General features: G+C 38.7%; 1 protein-coding gene across 6 annotated transcripts in view; it reads left to right on the top strand.

The window, feature by feature from the left end:
• The window catches only part of GULP1 (GULP PTB domain containing engulfment adaptor 1), a 253,662-nt gene that overhangs the window by 66,630 nt on the left and 164,594 nt on the right, over nt 1-22,438 (top strand). For all 6 annotated transcript variants that reach the window (XM_067549053.1, XM_067549051.1, XM_067549050.1 and 3 more), the window contains exon 2: nt 19,377-19,497. The gene's annotated coding sequence lies outside the window, so the exon portion shown is untranslated. The remainder of the gene's footprint in view (nt 1-19,376; nt 19,498-22,438) is intronic.

Genomic DNA, 22,438 nt, shown 5'->3' with positions numbered 1-22,438 from the left:
TGGATGTTTATAAACTCCGTGTCAGTCAGGGCCACGTGCGCTCCCAGTAGCTTCTGCTCCTATACAAGAGTATAAAGGTCAGGACAGCTGCAGCTCTCCCTAAGTTTCCTCTTAACACCATCGCAACAAGATGCAATCTGAAGGTTTCTGACCTGCTAATTCTTAGCTTTGGCTAAACATACTCAACAGACTTCTGCAAGCTTTTAGAAGTGTCTTGATTCTTTCACATACAACTGCTGTGATCTATATCAGCTTCTCCTTTCCGTATTGAAAGTGAAACCATCTTGTATGATTCCCTGGTACTGACGCCCCTGTACAGGGCTGCTGAGCATGGCAGACTCAAAATGTGTAGGCTTCAACCCCTGCTCATCTACTGTAAGATGGACACAGCAATGACTGCTTCAACCCCTGCTCATCTACTGTAAGATGGACACAGCAATGACTGCTTCACCCTTTTTTTGCCCACACAAAGGAGTGTGAGGAGGCACAAGGAGGGTGCATGGCCCTGATGGACGCTCCTAACAACAAAACAAGAAAAATCCAATCTTGCATGCATGAGGTGCATCGCATCTACAGTGAGGTCCACATTGACTCCCTCTTAAAGAATGACTGTTGTTGTAGACTAAGTCACCGCTACACTAAAATAGCAAAAGAGGCTCTGGTCCACCAGATTTACAACATGACCCTTAAATACGGTTTCATCACAGTCTAATGAGATATTTCTCTGTGCACTGGATGGGTGGAGACAAGCCAAATGGAGGTAAAAAATTAGGCAATGGTGCAGATTTCTCTCAGAGAACATTGCTTTTGTGACTACATAAAGACAGCTGTGAGAACTGCTACCAAGAGGATTCAGCTCACACAACTGAGGGCAACAAAAACTAAACCAGACAGGCAGTCTGGCCAGATGACAAGGAAAGGGTTTTTAATGAAACAGATTTTTTCTGGTCAATCAGAACCATTGGGATAAATCTCAAAGCAGCAGCTCCCATAATGGTTATAGGCTTATGGATCAAGGAACTGTTGCAGCAGAGGAAACAGTCAGACTCCAAGTGCTGCCTCTCTCCTCTGTTTGAAACCACAGCTGGCGGTATCAGAAGAAAAAGGATACAAGTAAGGACTGAAGAGAGCTGCCACATGCTCTGCAGAAAACTCACACTATTACTGTGAGGTTGGGAAAACTGCTTGGCATTTCCCTTATAGACATCCACCTTTTCCTACCCAGCCACTTGTTCTGCCCACTGTCCCTGCCCATCCTGTTATCAGTGTGCCTCATGGAGCAGCCAGTCAAAGGAGCCACTTAAATGAGGAGGCAGCCCACTCGGCATAGTAGTAGTAGCCAATTATCTTGTCAATCAGATGTGGCAAGAGACAACTGAGGGTGGGTGGCTGAAAAGGGGGCAACAACACCTGGACCCTTGTGAAGGAGATCAGAGAGAGGAATGCATGGACTAGATATGAGACTTAAAGGATCAGAAAGGGCAGCATCTGAAATATGACTCTGTTTAAATTCTGTCATCTTATAACAACACAAAACCTACCAATTCTTTTGGACCTACGAAGGCAATAGCTTTTGCATTAAAATTCTGTTTAAAGGTTTATGTCTCCACACATCCTTTTTGTATTGCAAGTTAAAGAATCTCCAGCTGTCTAACATCTGAGCTGACGTACACAGTCAGCTAAAGCTTTCCTAGATACCAGCAAACAACTGTATGTCTCAAATTCTTTCATGACTTATGCTCAATAAAATTTGCTTTCCTTCACCTGTTGGTTGAATGAAAACTCTTTTATTAGATGATAGTAAAAATTGAAATGATTGTCCTCTTTTTCCCTTTATTCATTATATATCGTAATTTTCATATGGATAACATCACTAAAGATTTTTATGTTCAATCCATTTTTTTCCTTCTCATTTATATTTATTGTAATTCCATGTATCAAGAGGGGTAACCAACATTTGGACATGTGGTTCTCTTTCTGATATTAAACACTCCAAGTGGGATTTTCAAAAGAACTCAGCATTGGCCTTGCTGTTCTCCCATTGATGTTAATAATACAAGTGCCCTTCACTTTCAGAGTCAGTTCAAGAATTACACCTTTGAAAATCCCACCGGGGGCTCTGGATTTCACTTGTTCAAAGGCTGCAGCAATCTCTTGCCGATGCATTGCACTGCATTATCCTGGGCTAACTTGTGTTCCTATTGGCAGTTCATAAAATGCACTTTCTTTGGTGTAAACTTGCTGCTTTTTCCCAGTTTCTGCTACATCCCTCTCCTGTCTCTGATCCTGTTAATCTATATCAAGGGGAGGAGCAAATTGAAGCTAATAGTTACTCAACTGCCTGCATCCAGTGGAGTAGATGTAGTGCAATATAGTGAGTCTGCAATGCCAGAATTTGTGCTACACTGACAAATACTGCTTTGAATCTACTAGCAGTGGAGGGAATACAAGTGTTCACGAAGTATTGTGTACATTTGTTTATTGCAGTGATTATGCATTTAGTTCAAACATAATAACTAATATTTAATAATTAGAGCTAAGCCGTGGCTTTCTCTATGTGGCAAAAACATCTTAGATGTTTTCATGTTATTCTTTTGACTCTACAATTTAAATGTGGTTTGTTTATACAGTAAGGGCCTGAGCCGGCTTGCATTGAAAGGAATAGGAATTGTGCCTTTGACTTAAATAGATCCTAAGTAAAAATCTTAAAATAGTTACCTAGCTTGTAATTATTGTGTTTTACCTTATTATTTCCTAAAAAAGCATGTATATTCAGAGAGGGTAATGCTCAACTAAAACTCCTGCAGACCTGGAGATGGAATCCTTCCTTCCAAACTAAAAGCCCTGTGTGACTGCTGTAAGGTACTGGGAAAGGAGGGAGTAGCAGATGTGACCCCCTACTTATCCCCATTTGGGTCACGTGGATCTACAGTGTCTGCAGGCCTATTGGCTATGCCACTGGCATGTCGTTATTTCCCAGTGAAATGCTCTGTAGAGATGTACAGTAGTGGCCTTCTCCAGGGCACTTGGGCCCATGCAGTGTTATTCTGTGCAGAGTCTCCCTTGCTTTTTTTCACTCCTGCCAAGGTCCTCACAGCCTGAGCTCATTATAATGAAATATTGAACTCTTCTTATGAAACACTAAATGTAATATCATTTGCTGAATTGTTTTATATAATGGTAAAAAGCAGTCGCTGGGCTTACGAGAGCCATATGGTATGAATTTGAATTTCAACCATATCGATTTTATTTTGCAGTGTTGCCATGTGAACCCAGACATCAAAAAAACAATGCAAGTCTTTAGGAAATACAAATGAAAATATAGCAAAGGTCAGAAGGAAAGGAAGTAGCAATATCATACTGTACAAATTCACTTTTGATCAAGCCACTATAGCACTAACAGGTGAAGCAGCTTATAGAGTTGTCATCTAAGTGTTTATGAAACAGGAAAATGTATAATAATAATGTGTCTGAATGTAAATGAAATATTATTATTACTATTATTGTTATTATATTATATTTAAATAAAATTTTATATGTTTTTACCACTTAAGGTATATTGATTTGTATAATGATTACATGGAAAGTGCTGAAAGAAGAATAGTAAGTATGGACTTCTGTCTGCAGTGGAAGGAGAAGGGAGATTTGAATCACTTCGGTGTTAACGGGAATGTGGGTGCATAGAGATTGATGCAGTCTAATCTGCCCTTGGACTGGTGCTGCAGGATTCAGCCACTGGGACGGAAGTTGCTAGTGGGAGCTGAAAACTGAAGTTTCAGAAAGGAATACATTAAGGATTATGGGGTTAATGCATTCCAGACATTTTGTAGAAGCCTTATTTTAGTGATGTGTGTATCTGTGGAAGACGTCTAGTAAAACTATCTTTTCATCTTTGCTACTGTGCCATTTTGTACTATTTTTTGTTTTCAGTGACAAGGGACATACTGTACTTTTGATAATTAACTAAATTGCATTCAGCAACAGCTAGAAATACATTCACATCTTTTAGCCTTTGTAGTATCTAATGATGTTGGTTGTGATGAAGGGCATATCATTATTTTCTATATAAGGAGGATAGTTAGAGAAGTTTGAATTCATCATATATTGTAGGTTTTGAGTCAGTGAAAAACTTCTCATTATTGGTTGAGAAATGGATTTTAATCAAGTTTTTAAAATATATTGTTTTGACGATGATATAGACCATCTTTGCTTTATCTTGGTATTGTTTGCAAGATGATATATTGGTGCATAGGCACCTCAGTCCTGGAATAAACACACTTCTCACTCTCTCTAAGGATTTCATTGCATGCCTCTCATTATGAGGCCAATGTGTCTTGGTTTCCAGTAATACGTTAAGCTTTATGAAAGCTCACGTCATCACACCAGTACCTTTCTAAAACCATGAAAATGTGCCGTGTGCACATATGAAATCTACATTATTTCTGTGAAATCTGGTAACATTTCATATGCTAATTCCTTCTAGTGGACATTTAGTTTGATATATTTGAGGTTGTGGTACAAGATTCTAATGGGTCTGCAGAATGGGAATGTACAGCTGGGTCTGCTGAATAGGAATGTACTGTGAGAAGTGATCAGCAAAATGACTTGTATTAACATTTTAGTAAACTTCTCTGGATCTGACAAACTGCTTAAATTACTAATATAAGAATCTAAGCTTTTTAAATTGATGTTGATAGACAGAGAGATGCATCTAGCCCTGAAAATAAAACTTATATTTTACATAAGAAAAGAAAAAAAATCCACCTATTCTTTCTTCTGCCTGGACAATTCTTTTTTTACTTTTTAGGCATCTATACTGTGTCTTGGTTTAGAACTAAATGGCTGTTGAAGTCACTGATGCTCCGTGTAGGTAGTCTAGCCTCGTTCAACAAATATTAAAAATCATGTTTCTGTAGGCTTGCAGTTCTGCCATCCCATATCCTGCATTTTAATACAGCTTATATTTTGTGATGCATCTCTCTGCTTCTTTCTCCTTTTCTCTTGAAACCTGTCTATCTGCTACCTTTCTTCTTATATCTGAAACATGCCAGGAGATTTCTTTCATTTCATTGGTCTGCTGCATAACCTTCACAAGCCATTCCAAAATTCAGACCATCTAATTTTTATAACCTAGCTATACAGTGGTTTGCCCAGATAATTCACATTGACAGCACATGTTCACCATATGATCCTCTTTCTTTTAGCATCTTCATGAAGTGCATGCTCCACACCACTTGTATCATTTTATCCATGAGCATGCTCATAGTTAGTGCCTTAGCTGCTTACTTCTAAAGGGTTCAAAGATGCTCTCAGTTACTTACATTCATCTTCTTTGACTTTACTGGAAGCTGCATGCTCTTAACTGTTATTACTTCACTTGTAGCTCTGCCCCTCAAGCCACTGATGTGTTTTCCAGAGTTTAAATTAACAACACTGACTAAAGGTTTATCATATGAAGACAAATGATAAAGGACAAAAATACCAAATCACCCACAAAACGGTTACTCCACATCTCCAGTGCTTGCCCATCAGGGAAACCTGCACAATACCTTCAAAAGACAAGCCTGGGAACTTAACTCTGCTAGACACCAAAAACCATGGACTTAACAGGGACACTGGGTCTATGGCTTTTTACAAGAATTTGTAACACACCACACTGCCTGCTATCTTTAATTTCCCACTTCAAACCCTTTATGGGGAAGAGCCTAACCCCCAATTGCCCACTTCATTTCAAATGAGTGCCTCCCACATGCATTATCCCTTCTGCTTAACAATCTATCTCAACTTGTATTTAGCTCAGACAATCTGCTTCCTTCCCCAGACCTGAAGAAGAGCTATATAGAGCTCTGAGGCTTGTATCTGCCACCAACAGAAGTTCTTACAGTAAAAGATATGACCTCATCTGCATTGTCTCTTTCATAACATTATATTGTGAGTGTCAAGAGATATATTAGTGATATAGATCCAGGAAGACAAAGTCTTTTCTGCAGGTCCTTAGGTTTCCTTCTTGAACACTAGGTTATCTTCTCTGGGCTCACTATTTCATTCATTCTGTTATCCAATTTCACAGGCTACGGGTCAGTGCGGACCCGCTCAGTCAATCCAGAAATCGACGTATTAAGACCAGCTACACAAGTAGCGTAGTGCTGCATCGACAGGAAAGCTGTTCCCGTCGGCGCAGCGTAGTGAAGATGGAGCGCAGAAGAGAAGCTTAGCAGTCGACGGGAGTTACGCAAGTATTTTGCGTACTTTGCGTAACTCCCGTCGACTGCCGCCAAATCTCACAGGTAAGTGTAGACAGGGTCATAGTGTTCAGTTTGCCCAGTAGTGTCTAGTCCCTTAAAATAGTTCTCTTAGGAGATGCTGACCTTAACAATGATTACTTTTTTGAGGCACTCAGATGAAAACAACATAATCTTACTTTGCACTTACATAAGCAGCTTTCATCAGAGATCTCAAAGTTCTAACAAACACTGAACATTTTTGTGGACAGCATTCTTTCCAGTTTACAGACTGGTGAGACTGAGGCATGAAGAGATTAAGCCCAAAATTCTTGAGTGTCTTAATTATTAGGCATCCAGTTAGACACACCTAGGACTTGGTTTTAGCTGAAGAGAATGGGAGTGCAGATGCTGATGATTTTATCATTAACAATGCTGACTGAAGGTTAAGAGCCAGTTGTGCCCTCAGTTACATGCCCACAGCACCCAATGAAGGTAAAATCATACACTAGGAGTCTTAACTAAGGCACCCAGATTTAATGAGTTAAAAACTTGGGTCCAGGTGACTTTCCCAATGTTGTGCAGCAAATCAGTGTCAGAACCATGTATTCTAACCACTAGACCACCATGCTTTCTCTTGGACAGCTTCAAAATTCTTGGATAGCTATGACTTATTTTTCTGTTGTGTTCTATATGTTTCAGTTGTAACTGTTTACTCCTTTTACTGAGCAAATGAATACTCAATACATATTCATGTGCAGATGGTAGGGGCTGATCTCTAGACCTTGCCAATGCTTTGCAGTTGAAAAAGTGTCAATGAAGACAATTGTCCATCTGTAATAATGAAACGATTTTTCATAAACAGTTGTGAATGTTGCTGAATCAATACATTTTGACATCACATACATCTTCAGATTATATAATGGAAGTGATTATCATTTTAAAGGTAGCTAAATAACCTGATGTGTAATTAAGTTCTTAAATACCGTCCATTTTGGGAGCTTTATGAGATTTCTTTGCTACTTTGTGGTCAGATTCTAATCCAGTTACACCAATGTAAAGGTGGAGGGACTTGCACTGACACCAGTTACTCCAAATGTGTATGCAGCTGGATATCTGAATTTGTCCCTTTTATCTTTATGGCCTTAAAGGGACTGTCAAGGTTATTTTGGACCCGGCACGTCAGCTGTTTGGAGGCTGTTATAATCTGATGAGATAAATTCTTCAGTTGTTAAATACCTAGTGGCAAAAGCAATAAACATAGGATTAGGGCACTAAAAGTGAGTGGTAGTTTAATATTCAGTACCCTTGCCCTGAACCTGTATCTGTCTAAAGGAAAAGGACTATTTCCAATCATTTAAAGCTCCTATAGAAATTTAGGGAATTATTTATTCAGACGACAACTCAGCGCCTGTAGTTTATAATTTCTGGGGTAACAATTCTACTTTTGTCTGTTTATTCCCATTAATGCAAACACTGCAAACATGAGCTCATCACAAATTATAAGTAACTGTGATATTCAAACTCTTCCTTTATTCATATAATTTAGAATCAGTACGTTCAGGCAAATTATCAGATGTAAGCCTGTCTCATTCAGAATTATCCTATAATTTATTAGTTTTATCAGTATCAACTGACCAAGAAAAAGTGAATCTGTCAATAATACTGTGGCCAATATTGAATAAAGTGATTTATCACAAAATGTTGGTGTTTGAGACAAATCTTCTATCCAAAGGAAGATAAAGCTACCATCAACAGCATGTGGAAACCTATCTGCCCTTGAGCGACTTACTGTCGTCAATTTGTAAAGTGGCCAGAGATAATGTAATGGGCACCTTAGTTTTTTAGTGCCCAGACCTCAGTATTAATTTTCAGAAGTACCGAGCACCACAGCGTCTATTGACTTTAATCAGATTTCTGGGTGTTCTGAGTTTTTAAATAAGAGGCCAAAGATGTCTGAAGTTTGGGCACCCAACCCAAAAATCAATGGCTTATTTTAAAAAAAGTTTCTCACCCACCCAGTCACTGTCTCATTTCTGCATCTGAAAATGGGGATATTTTCCTACCTTCTGGGAGAGTTGTGAGGATAAATCCATTATTGTCTTAGAAAGGCCTGTGATTAAAAATAGGAGAAGATTTGGACACACAATTCTGGTATTATATCGCCTATTATGTCCCAAACGTTCTTTATGATTCACAAAACAGTTTGGACACCAGATTAAATTAGGATTCGTTAGATTGAATAGGTGCATAGCTGCACTGTCCCACTACGGGTCTATGGTTAAATGCCACAGTTTAGCACCAATTGGTTAGTCAGTTTAGCAAATTGGAAAAACCCTCTCTGATGTCCTTCATTCAGTACTCAACTGTGTCTGCAGAGTTAGCAAAAATGAAACTGTAATTGCTGAAGGAATAATCCATTATTACATTTCTCTGAGGTTTGGGAAACACTGAAGTTATTGATGTGCACACTATAAAATGAATGATCTCTTTTCTTTGGCAAGTAAAATATGTCTGTCCATGCCCCTGCCTTCCCTCCGCCTTCTACAGCTGTTTCTAGCCTCGTGTTCTTCTCTTTGGGCAACATTCACCAGAGGGTTCTTACCACAGCATGAATCTGACTCAATGTACTTAAGGTTGTTTAGCTTATATTTGTTTCTGCCTTTTTGATAATGGCACTTCATACAGGGTTGTGCTTCACATAAAAGTTTTTAATATTTTTGTGGAATGTTTCACTTACGGTTTTATGATGATTCAAATATAATATACAACAAAACACTTGGTTAAATTTGGAAGGCCACTCTACACAGAGGCAAAATTTAGCCTCCCTGTCCCCTTTCCAAACCTCCTCCCCCTACCCCAGCAGTGCAAAGGCTGCATAGGAAGGGATCCTGTATAGCTCAGCTGTGGAAGGGTAGGATAGGATTAATAGGGAGATGCATATCTCCTGTGTGATGAAGAATTCAGACTGATGACCTCTGTGTATGTGCCAGCATGCAGGTAGCAGGCTATGCTGGATGACTGCTGCTGGATGACTCCCACTCCCTTTCTATCTATCAAAAAACACCAGTTTCTAGTCCTGATGGTTTACAAGATATTGGATCTTAACCCCATCCTTTGTCCAGGACTTTGGTGCAGGCAATAGAATATAATTCAGGGGAGAAAGAAGGAAACATTTGAGAGTCAGGTTGCCTGTTGTTGTAGAGCATTGGAAATAGTCCCACAAAAATGGCTCCATAATATATATATTTAAAAAATGCAGATAAATGCAATTTATCATATTGTTTAGCAATCTCCCACAGTCATACTGTTACCATATGTGATATCAGCATATACAGAATTCTGCATAATAAATACATTTTCTCCCATACTGAGCAATATATTTCAATGCATTTCTTTTTTGTTGTGCTAATGATCAGTTTTATCTTGTGCCTTTGATCTCTGAGAGACTGCTATGAGCTGTATAAATCAACATAATTTGTTAGTGTTTTTGGGCTGGTGGCTGTATAGATTTATATATATTGACACATCCTTTTTAAGCCTCCCATGGATTAAAATGATTCTGGCAGTCAAATACAGTTTTTTGTTTCTTCCTACCTCAGATACCTCCTTTCTGTCTGGCACTAAGCATTAGTCATCATGGAGAACTATGTTAACTTCTCTTTACTTGTTTCTGTGATGGCTGTTTAAAAAATCCCTCCAATGTGTTTTCTAACTGTTTTCTGGCCACAGTTTCTGTATGTGTACCAATTGGTTTCTATAAATCAACATTTATATGGACAAATAATTGCTTGCCTCTCTGCCTAGTTTGCTTACACAAAGCCAATTTATGAATCAAGGTGGGTGTGGGATGTGTAAATTAGTATGTGCACATAAAAATAGGTTGGCTGGGTATTTGGGTACAATCGATGTGCAATCACTGCTTAGATTGTGTACTGTTTGGGCTGGGGAATGTCTTTTCATTGTATATTCACTGTCTAGTACAATGGAGTCCTGACTGGGATACTACCACAATACAAATAGTAATCAATTATTTGATTCCTTTTCTTAGTCAATATCTTGAAAAAGTTTGGCTAATGAAAGAGATGTGTTGGAGTGGAAGTACTACTGTATTCTACCATGGCACTTGCCTTTGTTCAGAGTGGTGAAATTAGATGTTCATTTCTGTCAGTTTATTCTACTTAGAACTTTTCAAAATACCTGTCAGTTGTTTAATACCAAAAGCAGCTGCTTTGTTCTTTTTTGGTTTTAGTCAGTATTCAGCTTAGGTTTTATACATTTCATCCAGAGATTTTAAAAAATTTTACAAAGAAAGGCCAGAATCATTATACCGATTATACAGAGGGAAATGAGGTGAAATGAGCTTCCCACAGTTGCAGAGCTAGGTATGGAATCCCGGTTTTTAGACTCCCATTCCATGCCCTACCAGCTACACCAAGCATGTCTGCATTTAGGACTTGTTCTTTCCTGTGTATATAGACTTCGTTGCTCTACATTCCTACAGTTTGTAAATAATGCTTGTTGGACCATCCGTAGGACTGTTTGGTGTTTTTTTTTTTTTTTTTTTTTTTTTTTGTATCAAGTGAGAACTTCTTAATGAAACAACTAGAAAAGCAAACTCCAGAGAATATTAACATCAACAAGCAAAGAAAAAATGAATTAAAATTTATAATCTGAAAATAAAATCCTGTGCAGGTGTATTGGTTGGTATGTACATCCTTGCTGGTTTGAGCTACACATTTCACAGCTGAGGTTGTATCCTATGTGCTGAATTTGAATTGTGTGCAGCTGTGTGTATGTGAGAGCGAGGACACACCATTCCAAATAGTCTATTCCATGCTACCAGCCTATCTGTGCTGACTCCCTATTTACCACCCTAATATTCATGAGTGTTTGTGACGAGGATCTATTCTAGTCCACTTCCTCATACCTTCAACTAGTTTTATGCAGCAGCTGCTAGCCTGCTAGTGTCAGTGGACCAACTGAATAATTGGACGCAGAAAGGAAAATGATGTTCTGCATTTCAATTTTCGCAAGCTCTCCGTGCATGTGCCAAAGTGGCTTATCCTTGCATCCACATTGTTGTGCCAGCAGACAGCTCTCACATGCATCAGTACAGCAGAATAGTCTCACAGGGAGTGGTTTATATAGTAGGCAATCCAAGTGGTTGGTTGTAATACTATAGTAAAAAAGCCAGTAGTAAGGGAGAAAATTATTTTAACTCCCAGAGCATGAAAATGCTATTGTCAACTTAAAACATTCCAAAGTCACAGGACAGGCCTCCCAAAATTGAGATTGACTTAAAAATCATGAGATTTTCAAAAAAATCATAAATTTTGAGTTTATTTTTATTTGCCTCCTGGTTTCTGGGTCTTCAGGTGCATTCAGGTCATGTTTTCAGACTTTTCTCCCCAGCCATGAGAAATGTCAATTTTTTTTTTTTTTTAAGTTGAGATTCACAATTAAATTGCAACAGTTGGGATCACTGGAACTGGCAATTAGAATTTCTGTCCAGTGTCTCATATCTTGATGATATTGACAGTTGACATGTCTGTAATAATACATAATCTACCATGCTATTAGCAATGTTTTTATAGGCTACCTCATTTAAACTTTGTAAGTGCTTTCTTGGGCTTACAGTGTGGTGTTGCAGTTGTCCAGTGGGAGACAATGAAATCCATTGGAAAATGAAAGTACAAACAATGAAATGAGCAGATCCAGCCTGCACATTATATTCACACCTGTGGATTATGAAAAACAGAAGTTACAGGTGACTGAGCTTCTAAATCCATTTATTCCAAACTGTGGAATAATTGTGCATCTGATGCAGGTAAAAAATAGACATGCAAGGAAGAGAAGCGGACTAATTTAATAAAAACAGAATTGTTATAAATGTCTCATTTAAAAAAAAATCCAAATTCAGTAAGTGAACTCAAAAGCAAGTGTAAACTCACTGAATAGAGTGCTCATATGGTGTAGTTGTTACTTTGATTTATGCCATACATCAGCAATGAGATTTTTAGATATCCTGTAGTTAAGAGTCCAGTTTTTATTTCTGATAATAATCATTTTCCTGTCAATGTGACCAACTAGTCAAAAGGGGAAATTTGTAACCAAGTTGGATTTCTAGATTTATTTTAAAGAACATGAGATTATACATGTCTTCCACTTACTACCTACAGCACTAAAAATGCTGCCAGAGTAAATACTAAATGGTAACAATTCAGGTGTAGAACAGCAGTTTTATCAAAGCTGGATGCTGAATAGCTGGCTTCTTGTGCCACTTGTGTTACTGATATTTTCAGCTCTCTCCATGTGTAGGGAGCATTGTGCTTTTATGATGAAAACTATCCAAAATCAGAAGACTACTCTTCTGAGAGGTGTCTTAATTAATGTCCTGCCTATTGAACTGTAATGGAAAAGAGACATTGACCTGGTCTATTGTATTTTGATGAGATCATTGTCACTGTTGGGTGGAGAGCACCTTATAGAAGCATCCTTTTTTCAAATTTTGTCCATAGACTACAAATCAATATTGCCTACTTGTTTTTTGACATCAAGAAGTTTCCTTGAATTCATAGATGCACAGTGTTGGGGGACCAAGGACAAAATTCTATGCAGTAGCAATTATTTTAGTGGGAATGAACAGGCCCACCAATGGGAGGGACCAGGGGGGCAATTGCCCAGGGGCCCGGTAATTAAAAAGGGCCCAGGCAGATGGGAGGATAGCTAGGCATCCTCCTCTCCCCCACACCTCTTCCGTCGAGGTCCCTGCTGCTCACGCTCTCCGCCCCTCCCCTGAGCTGAGTTTATTTATTATACTCCATGTAGGTTCTCGTGCAGCTGAAGAGGCGGTATCTGCACCTCAGCTTCCCAGATTCATCAGTAATCTCCCTGGAGAGTCCAAGGGACCAGGAAGCTGAGGTGCAGATACCGCCGCCTCAGCCACCTGGGGACCTTCATGTCACATAATAAATAAGTAAAAACTTCCAGCAGAAGCCCACTTGGCCCTCAGCCATCCCTTTCTAGGGGGGCCATTGACTGTTCTGCCCTGGGGCCTGGAATTGCTGTTGGTGGGCCTGGGAATGAAGAAAGGTAACTGAGGATAGAATTTGGTTCTATATGTAAATATTGATTTTTCAGGTGTGCTATAGTAGTGTAATGATGTCAAGTGTACCACAGTGGTTAGAACAGGAAGTGGTAGTCAAAAATCCAGATTCTATTTCCAGCTTTGTCACTAGCTCCCTGCCTGACTTTAGTAAGTACTTAACCTTTCTGAGCATCAGTTTACTCATGTAAATAAAGATGATAATGCTAGGTAGTTAGATACGAGGATAAGACTGATAGATCCTAAATAGAATAGTAATTCATTTATATTTGCTGAGTTGGGGCATTTAAATTATTTCCAGCAAACCAGAAAAGGAGAAAGGTGTTAAAGTAAGAAGTGTGAAATTATACAAGCTAATAGTGAGTGTTGCTTTTTGGGACAGAAGTGGAGGTAGGGTAGTGGAAATGAGGGTTTTGAGTTGCAAAGGGATTTGCAACAGTAGGGAGTGATGTGTGTTCATGGGCATTGAGTGGGGCAGAAACGAGGAAAGATAAGGAGTGGGCAGATGTAATTGATCAGAAGGAGTTTGGGAGAGGGTTGTTTGAAGCCAGTGATTGCATTACTGGACTCATGTGGGGGGGACTGTTGCCTCCCTCCAATTCTGAGATGTTAAAAGACGATGTTTAGTTTCTGCTCTGGTGAAGTAATCAAGGTTGGAACAACATTTGCATTGGGTGTTGTATGTGTCTACAAGATCGTGTGGGTGTTTATCCAAGAGTTATTGAAGAGCAGAGTTCAAATGACTTGGAACTTTTCCTCTGAGACAATGTCAAACATACTGTAGCTAGGGCAGTTTTTATAGTCTTGACTGAAATGCTATGTTTCCTTCTAAAATTGGCTGAATTGATGGAGAACTAAAACTACAACCATGTGTTTTTTAGTTATATTGGAACTAGTCTGGGAGTAGAATGCTTGGGAAGGATTTTTATTATCCTCCAGGGTTTCTGAGACATTTTCATAGTGTGGACACATGTTAATAAGCAGATTTGTCTTACGGACACCTCCCTTCCTGTCTGTGATTGTACACTATCTTGCATCTATTCACAATCACCAATACCTTTACTCAAATAAGTAATAGGAACATTTTAAATGAATTTTAGCAGTCTCTCTTAATGTGATTTAGCAGATGGAAATGAGGAGAGCCAGCAAGTACTCCACAGACCACGAGTGATCCATGGATCACAGTCTGAGAAATGCTGCTGTGCCAACTTTCCTGTGTGAATATGCGTGCAACAAAAAGACATAGATCAGAGCTCTTCTCTGATATTGATTCTGCTTCATTTTCTTTCACATACTTTAAGCATTTAGCTCTGTTGCTATAATGCTATAGTCAATGGCCTGTGTGTAATTTATGTACTGGTTTAAGTTTCAAAAGCACTTAAGAGTTCTTTGAAAGAGTTTTCTTTCATCTGTGTGTGCCAAGATGCAGATTTTTTTTTTCTTTTCTCTCTCCTTGTCTGAGGACTCCATTTACAGTTTATGTGAAAATTGAAGTAACCACACATCCCTTTGTTTTAAGACCTCCTCTTTGACTAGTTGTGCCTTAATTGGTGCTACATGAGTTTGAACATGTGCCTTTAACATTACAGAGAGGGAATTTCAATACTTTACACACAACGTTGCTGCATACTTTTCACCATGATAATATTGACCAGTGAGTTATTAGTTTTCAAATGATACCTCAGAAGGCATATTTTGTACAAAGATTATTACAGTACCACATAGGGTGTGAATAGAGGGGTGCGTTCGGTCGTAGTGGGTTCAAGCTATGTTTGAACTCCATTTAAAAACATAATCTAAAAATGGATTCCAAGCCCTGTTCCTGTTCCAATGCAAAGGGAAAGATGAGATGTGTTTTAATTCCTGGTATTCAGAGGTGCTTGACCACCTGCAGTTCCCACTGCCTTCAACTAGAGTTGTAGGGACTCAGTTCTGCAGGGCTAAGTTAGGGCATCTTGAAGCTGAGGTACACCAGATCAGTGGCCATTTGCGATCATTTTAGCCTTGGAGATCTACAACTATTTAGTCATAAATGGAACAAATTTTGGAATAAAACCAAAATGAGTATACTGCTGTAAATAATGAATAAATGTCTGTGGTTGGAAAGAATAGTTCGGCTAAAACTGAACACAAGATAATGAACAGTCAGTGCAAGAATATAGCATTTGCTTAACAGGTTCAGGGCTCTCATGATGAAATGGTAGTGAATATATTTCACATGAGACAAAAAAAACTCTTCATATTTTGTAGCGCTAGAACATATTTGGATAAATGCTGAAGCTCATTTGTGTATCTCAGTATTTCTTTTCGAGCATGATGAAAACAAGTAAGATGGATGAACATGATATACCACATAATTAATAAAATTGGCACACATGCAGCTTGGCAGCATAACGAAGCATTCAAATTATTAAAATAATTCCAGTCCCACAACCTAACATTATAGTGGAGTATGTCCCTTTTAGAAAATTCCAACATAAAATGTGTTTCCGGTATACGATAGCACTGTGTGTGCAGTTATTCTTTCACTTCTACTAGAAAAGAGCATCAATTACTTTTTGGTATTATAATTGTTGTTTATGTACTCAAGCAATGGAGAGAAAAAAGCAGAATATAGTAGGGCTGTCCCTAATAACAGAATGAAAGGAAGTCAAATACTAACTGAGAGAGAGAATAAAATTGACAATGATTCTCAAGTGATTGATCTACTCAGCTTTTGTTTTTCTTCTGCTCTTTAACAAAACTAGAAAAGGGAGAAAGTATTGATGCCTTCTAAAGACTTGTTGATAAAAAGCAGGTAAAGGGAATGCTTAGGATGATTAAACTGTACAAATCAGTAGGTCTGAACAATATGCATTGTAGAGTGTTAAGGGCATCAGTTAATGAACTTACTAAACTCCTGACAATTATTCTGAACAGTCCTGGACATTTGCAGAAGCCTGCAGGACGGAAATAAATGTGATATCAGTATTGGAAAGAGAACATTTTTTGTTCAGTGCATATAACTTCAATCTCTAGTAAAATAAATATGAGAGAATCTGTGAGCACCTGGAGCCAAACCGGAAATTTTTCCTTAAACTTTAATCAGGAAAACCCTCTTGTGATTCCTACATCAGGAACAAGGAACTCAGGCATGTTCCTAGTCTTCAATGGAAATACTCGCATGCTTAAAGTTAGGCACAAGCTTAAGTACTTTGCTGGATCAGGACCATAGTGAAGACTTCAGGATTTGATCTCAAGGAGTTAATAAAACTGTGATTAATAAATATCAAGGTTATGTTAAGGCAAATTTGATATTTCTTTTAATTGAATGACATCATTATTGGATACAGTGACTTGAGCAGTTGTCAGACTATACTAATTTATATTTGTTTTGTGTGCTGTAGTTGAAGAACCTTTGACCTAGTGCCTCTCAAATTCATACTTGAACAAGGAACTCAAAGTGCCATATGTAGGAGCGCTATGACGTTGAAAACTGACTCTAAAAAGTGTAATAGTAAATAGTAATAAATCAAGTGGAGGAAGTTGTCAAATTAGGTGTCGAAGAGATTGGGGGGGGGGGGTCTATAAATTACGTAATGCATTAGGGGATGGATGGGTCTTTAATTTTGCTTGTTTGTTTCAATATTACAAAGTGTTGCAAAGGGTGTATAGGTCTTGAAAATCACCGTCTCCACTTTCCTGCTGGGATCAAGGCTACAGGCTGTCTATGTGGAAGGGAACTCCATGCTATTTCTTTGCTAAAATGTAAAATTTTTTTTTTTTTGGCTCTACCTGCTTTGCTGCCAAATAATGGCAACTTATCAGGTACTGGTCCATCATTCTTGTTTACACCTGGCTGAGGTGTCAGTTTACCATTTGTCTCAGAGGATCTCATTTGGCTACTCCCCAGACTTCTCTGGAAAACATACTTTTAGTCATGATCTCAGCTTATGTTTATATTTTATATCTCAGCTTACGTTTATATCTTCACAGTGCTACATGCATGTTGCCATGATACTACTGACCAGCAAATTATGAGTTTTTACATGATACCTCACAAGACATGCCTTGTACAAAAATTGTTACATTAGCGTGTAGGGTGTGAACACAGGGATATATTCTGTTCCATTATGCATTTCAATACCTGAAATGTGTTGACAAATTGGACAGAATTCAGAGAACAACAGCTGGTATAAAGAAAGGTCTGCAAGAACTGACTTCTCAGAAGAAGCTACAAAAAATTAAATGTGTCAATAAGGGTAGGGAAGAGTATTTGATAAGCATTCATAAATATCTTAAGATTGTAAATCTCATGGAAGGAGGAAAATTCTTTAGGATGGTGCAAAAACTCTCTCTGTCTGGTTGCCAGATCACATATTTTCCTAGTAAAATTTGCAAGGGTGGGGGGAAAAACTGTGTGATTCTTCTCCCAGAGATTTCCCCAACCTGGATCTATCAGAGAGAGCTAGCTTGACCTCCCAATTTTGAAAGAGGCGTAGAGCCAGTCTTAAGAGTCTGCAGATCCCAGAGGATTTGCACAGGCTGTGGAATCCACAGGAACTCACTGCCATCCCTTACTTATGTTTGGTGGTATCATACTCTGCAAATAGTTCTCTTGACTTGACTTGGCATTAAAGTACTACTCATTGCAAGTAAGAATACCACAGTTTGGCCCATAACTATTCAAGTCAGTTGTTCTGACCGTGAAGTATCAAAATGTACATTCTGTATTAGCACAGTTGCTAAATTACTGTAGCTCCATGGTCGAATGGAAACATTTAAGCAGAATATGTCGGGTAAAAATTAATGACAGTGAGATTTGTTAGGAGTAGTCTCTCAAGAGAAACTGTGGAACCCCTGTTGCTTAGGATATTTGAAACTATACTGGACACAAATACATTGAGAAATACGCTTGTAGGAAATAATCCTACATTGGTGGAATCATAGAGTCATAGAAGATTAGGGTAGGAAGGGACCTCAGGAGGGCATCTAGTCCAACCCCCTGCTCAAAGCAGGACCAACCCCAACTAAATCATCCCATGAGGAGAAGACTCAGTAACCTAATAGGTTTTGAGCATCTCTGACTTGTTTAGTTACATGAAAAATAGGGACAGATGTAAAACTGCAATCCATAATTTATTACCTAATAATACATACACAATAAATCTATATGACAATACTTTAAAAATTGAATGTATATTGATTCTCTCACACATTCTATTCTCATGATACTTTACAGATATAGGTCCTTATGTTGTTATGCTAAGGCCCCTTTAAACCACTCTGACAGTGCAGATATAATTTTTCTCTCACCTTAAAGCCCCTTTATGTAACAGAGCATTGGTGTAACAGAATTAAGCCCACCTAGTGTAGTCTAAGCGCTAGTATTGGGTGGTATAATATATTTTGGCTTATTTTTTGTTTTCAGTGTACATTTTTTGAAAGAACAACCATAACATTTTGTTAAGAGTTGGGAACAACCTCCATTCCCAAGATTTTCATAACTCTGAGGTTCTACTGTACTCCAGTCATGAAGGCTTAAACAAATACTGTTTAACAAAGGCCAGAATATATTGTAGCTGAAAATGACTATGTTGCTGCTTATGCTTCCACTGGTCTGGACTTGTAATAAACTTTTAAATGCAGAAGGATTTTGGGCAAAATTCTGCATAGCCTTTGCATCTAACTCCTTATGAAGCTAATGTGAATGTTGGATGTGCAAGTAATGCTTGATCAGACTCTTCTTTTCTATGATGAACAGTCCTTTTGTTTATCTGAGGGATTTGTGAGCAAGGAAGCTACAGGAAAAAATATCTGGATTCAAACTCCCTTTTAAAAGCTGCAAATCTGTAGCTTCTGGCATTTTTGTTTGATGACTGAGAATTCTGATGCTACAAAGGTCTATTAAAAATGTCTAGCATGAAATACATTTGATGCCTTAAGCTATTTATATCAGCCTTTTTAAAATGAGAAAATAACCAACATAATAAAAATAATTTCTGTGCTTTGATAAAACATTAGCTCTTACCTGACATTTGTCATTGTTTCTCTCACTCACTTCACAGTGCATTGAAAGCTACAAAGGAGATACGACGCAAGTTGAAAGATGTTTACAAATGAATGATTTATTTCACATGCAAGCAAGTGTCTGTTGTGTCCCTTGGCAAGAAATTTGAAAATACTAAGGTAAGATTTTTATTTAACTTTATTTCATTTGCAATTTAACTGATTTATGTAGTAGGTGTATGTCTATTGGCTCATATTGGTGAAGTGAGTTTCAGTCAACAATTGAGGAGTAAAACTGAGAATGCTTAACCTATTTCATTCAAATATAGATGAATTCTAATATCTACCAGTTCATTACTGAGTTGGTTGGTGACTTTGAAAGCAATGCTGATCACTTTTGCTAAATATTGGTCTCAACAACTTGGAAAAATATGACAAGCATAATAGAAAGCAATTCAAAACTCATAAAGAACAGTAAGAAGGCATTAAAATAATGGGTGAAATCCTGACTTTAATGAAGTACTGGAATCCTCTCTCCCCCATTGACTTGAAAGGGGACAGAATTCCATCCAGTGATCCACTATAACTGCTTTGTGCTGCTAGCTGGCTTAAAGCCACCTTTACTTCCCCCTGAGCTGATGTAGCCCATGATCAGATCCAGTATGATAATATTTAAGTGTTTGTTAAAATTTAAGTTCTGTGTGTTCAGTGCTATTGCGTGTGACAAAGTCAATAAGCAAATCACTAAGCCAAATCCTTCCTTCAGATACAAGTTTGTACAAGTGCCATTGAAGACGGAGAGTTGTGCATGAGTAGATGAGGACTGTCTTTGCTCTACTGGTCTAATTCTACTTTAGCTGATGTCAGTATCAAAACTCTCCTTGATTTCAGTGGCAGCAGAGTCTGATCCCAAAAGCCTGTGTTCCTCCATAAGAGTTACCATGGGGAGGAGGTAGAGTGATGACTGAAAAGAGCAGAGTAATTTCTCAAAGGACCTTGCCATACTGGAGATAAAATAATAAGCTTCCTTAATGAGTTTGAGTTTGAACATTTGTTCAGAAATTTCAAGAGAGAATGTTTCATATCAGATTCCCTGAAAGATAACCTAGAAATTACATGCTGCAAGGAAACATTGTTGTTTTTATAACTTTAAATAGCAGTGGGTGAACTTTCAAATTTGGACAGAGGGAGTTCAAAACAAATTCTGTTAGTTGAAATAAAAAATGTTACTGTATCATTATCTGCTAGGTTGTACAAACTAGCATTTTCACTGATCAAACCTTGTATAAGATGCAGTGATAAAAGTTGTGTACCTATTGGTCTGTTGCCTCAAGGTCAAGGAAAGAAACATAAAACAAATGAAATGTTGCTTGAAAATACCAACTTAGTAGATGGCTGAGGGCTCAATTGTCCTGACCCCATTACTGTGAGTAGCCCTCATAAAAGAGTAGGATATGTCTGTATCAAATTGATTTCCACCTCTAAACTTGCATGAGAGCTGCCTATTGTAGTACGCTCCACACAGTTGCCTTACCCAGAAAGGTGTTTTTGACCCTATCACAGGGAAGCCGTCAAGGCAGAAATCTGGAGCCATTGACTAAATTTTTGGCCCACCCTCATGGAACAGTGATTTTCTAACCTGGATCAAGCTGAAGATTCCTAGCTTGAGCACATGTCATAGAAGAGAGACCCTACTGAAGAACAGGATTCTGTGCCACGCAGAGGGGACCAACCATAGCCACTTCAGCACTGCACATACCACTTTAGCAAAGCTTTCCTATAGTATCCTTAGTACCAGAAATGCTTCCCCAGCCATATTCCTCCTATACTAAACCTCCTCAACCCTGTTCCTGCTCTCTGTGTTCTCAGCCTGCAGGCTTTCTGTGGATTGCTGGTTGAAACTGCAATCTCTATCCTCCTCTTTTCCCCATGCCATGCGCCCCTACGTATGCTGATCTCCTTACTTCTCCAGTAAGGCCCTGTCTCTGACTGTGCCATTTTTCAGACAGGAAATCACTGATGATTCACCAAATGATGTTCTCTCTGACAAACCGCAGGTGAAAATTTCCCCCACAAATTACTCCCTTCCCACAGACCCCAACTTCCCATTCAACAGCAAATCCCATAAATGCAATCTCCTTCCCAGTGCTACAACTTACCTTTTCAGTCAACATCTTCTGGGGTGACTGTTTTGTCCTTGCTTTATCTTCACTCTGTTGGAAGGTGTTTTGGGGAAGAATCATAATCTTTAAGGGGGGAAGGGCTGCTGTTTATGTACCTGCAGACTCAGTCTGAGTCAGCGTCAGTGGTGAGGAATATGAGAGAGCCTCACCCACCCATGATGGCTAGTAAATTGGATATTTTCTAGTTTAAAAAAACATGGATTAAGCCTTCAAATATCCATCCTAATAGTTTTCAAATAGACCTCATATCATCAAATGTTCCAGTTTCTATTCGCTCTTGTTCTTTATTCTTTGTCAAAGACTTCATACAGTGTTTTATTGAAGAAATGGGGCCAGAAGTCTCTGCCTCCACTGACACCAGCCTTGCATTTGGCCCAGAAAACTTTTGTCAAAATTCTTTTTAGGAAATGCTGTTTATGTACAAGCCAGTCATGAAAGTGTATGGATTACTGATAAAGGACAGTAGCGGCCTGCTTTTCAGAAGTGGAGAGCTCCCACACATCCCACTGAAGTCAAGAGAAACCACATGTGCTCAGCCTGATAGCGGGATATGTCTCTGGCAGATTGTGAATTCCCATTTTGTATTGTCCTTTATTTTGAGCTTCTTATTTTGTGTGCAAAGTACCATTTTGTGTTCTGTGTTGACAAGGCTAGTCCATTCCAGAAACTGCTCTGCCAGGGAGGGATTTGGGACACCTTAGAGAGGACTATCAATGAGATGGTCATCAAGGAACCATCATGTGTATAAGGAACTGGAGCTTGGAAGGCCAAGGCACTTGTTTTGGTGTCTAAGGCTGCTGGTTTATGGAGCACCACATTCCAAGGTAGGGTGGCAGACATGCGGTCTATCCCAGGGAGTGTGCCTTAGAGACCCAGAGCTAGAAACAGTGACCCCAGTCTGCCTAGATCCGGTTCGCTTAGGAGCACATGGGATTCAC

Source organism: Emydura macquarii, unplaced genomic scaffold (genome assembly GCF_026122565.2).
Source record: "Emydura macquarii macquarii isolate MOO-44397 ecotype Brisbane River unplaced genomic scaffold, CSIRO-AGI_Emac_v2 contig_1253, whole genome shotgun sequence".
Lineage (NCBI taxonomy): Eukaryota > Metazoa > Chordata > Testudines > Chelidae > Emydura > Emydura macquarii.
This window is presented reverse-complemented; position numbering and strand designations above follow the sequence as displayed.